This window comes from Nannospalax galili, unplaced genomic scaffold, assembly GCF_000622305.1.
Source record: "Nannospalax galili isolate Female #2095 unplaced genomic scaffold, S.galili_v1.0 scaffold627, whole genome shotgun sequence".
NCBI classification, from domain to species: Eukaryota; Metazoa; Chordata; class Mammalia; order Rodentia; family Spalacidae; genus Nannospalax; species Nannospalax galili.
In genome coordinates, this window is record NW_008355786.1 from 218,291 (window position 1) to 220,517 (window position 2,227).

Consider the following 2,227-nt stretch of genomic DNA (forward strand, 5'->3'; position numbering starts at 1 on the left):
GGAGGGAGGGAAAAAGGAAAGAGAGGGGGGAGGAGAGGGGGAGGGAGGGGGAGGGAAGGAGGGAGGGAGGGAGGAAGGGAGGATGGAGAGAAGCCCAAGTCATCCAGGCATATAAAACATCGTAGGTAAAGGAAGTGAAATGGATCCATGTCCAATAAGTAACAAAACTCTAATGGAGAAGAGTATTCAAACCAAGAATTTAAAATCCAAGGCCTGTGTTGTTCATGATGTAAAACAGCAAAAAGATGCCCTAAAGTATAGGTATGTTTTTAATAGGCCTTTCCTGTAACTTTCCTTTAAAATATTATGCAACTGAGCTTTAAGTCAAAGAGTTGAAGAACATAAAAGCTATGTTAGAAAAGGACCAATATTAAGCACTGGGAGAAGTTAAGCATTGGAAAAAAGACAACATAATGATCATAAATATTGTTATAAAATACTGCCCAAATAATGTCAATGGTAAATAACTCTTGGAAGAGCAAAAGTATTAGTTTCTTTTGTGTTGCTATGATAAGGTGTCTGACAAAAAAAAAAAGACTTAAAGGAAAAGAGATTTGTTTGAGCTCACAGCTTCAGAGGCACTCATCCAGCACAGCTGTGAAGGCAGGGCTGAGCAGCACAGTCTATGGCAACAGAAGTACATGGCAGAGGCTGTTCATACCACAGTGGACCAGGAAAGAGTGGGGCCAGAACCAGGGACAGATATAACCCTCAAAGACCCAACCTAGCGATCCACTTCTGCCAGCTAAGTCCCACCTCCTAAAGGTTCCACAACCTTCCGAAATAGTTACACCAGTCAGAAAATGAGCATTCCAACGTGAGCCTGAGAAACACTGAAAATATAAGCCTGGGAGGGGCAATTCAGATTCAAACTATAACAAAAAGAATCATTAAGTTTTGTCAAAATTCCACACTGGGGACTGCAGAGATGGCTCAGCAGTTAAGACCACTGGCTGTTCTTACAGAGGGCCCAAATTCAGTTCCCAGAACCCACATGGCAGCTAACAACCATCTGTAACTCCAGTTCCAGGGGATCCTACGTCCTCTTCTGGCCTCCATAGGCATGGCACACACAGTACACTTACATGCAGCAAAACATTCATGCACATAAAATAAAAATAAATAAAACTAAAAAATATAAAAAGAAATCCCATACTATACCCAAACCCTATGAGACAGGCAGAGAAGGTTGAAAAACTTAATGACAGTTTGACAGTTTTCATTTTTCTTTTTTTTTTTTTTTTTTTTGGTTTTTTTGAGGAAGTGACTCATGTCACTCATGTCACTTTGAATTTGTTATGTAGCCAAGGATGACCTCAAAATCCTGATCCTCCTCAAAAGTCCTGAAATTCCAGGTGTGTGCCGCCACGTCCCATTTTTTACACAGCTGGGGATTGAACCCAGGACTTTATGCATGCTAATCAAGCACTCTACCAACTGAGCTACATCCCCAACACAAGTTTTCTCACCTTGTCCTAGTTTGCTTTCTATTGCTGTGATAAAAAGCATGACCAAAAACAACTTGGGGAGAAAGGGGTTTATTTCAGCTTACAGGTTATAGTCCATCACTGTGGGAAGCCAGCACAGGAGCTCAAGCAAGAACTGAGAAGCAGGAAGTGAAGCAGAGGCCATTGAGAGATACTGTTTCCTGGTGTGCTCAGCTACCTTTCTTATCTATTACAGGCCCATCTGCCTAGGGATGGCATTGCCCACACTTGGCTGGGTCCTCTCACATCAAATAGCAATTAGGAAAAATGCCTCACAGACATGGCCACAGGCTCATCTGACCTGGAAAATTCTTCATTTGAGGGTCACTCTTCCCATGTGATTCTACTGTGTGTCCAGTTGACAAAAACTAACAAGCACATGCCTTGTCTTCATTAACTGCTTGAGATCCATTTTAAATGCTATTATCTTATTTGCTATCCATAGATCTATGATGTAAAGACCATCCTACTTCATAAACGTCAAAATCGATGGAGAGAATTAATTACCTATATAAAGAAAAGGGAACAAATTATGACACGCATTAAGAGGAAGATAGACCAGAGGGGAAGGGCACCATCAGGCTTAACAAAGAAGGTCTTAAAAAAAAAGAACTAAAAAACTAAGGATTTGGAATGCTTAAATGATACAACTAATGATGATTTCATGAACAGTAAGTTCTCTGGCCTTCAGCTTCCTGGTTTCTAGGAGGACAGCAAAGTTTCCTTTCCTGATAAAATGT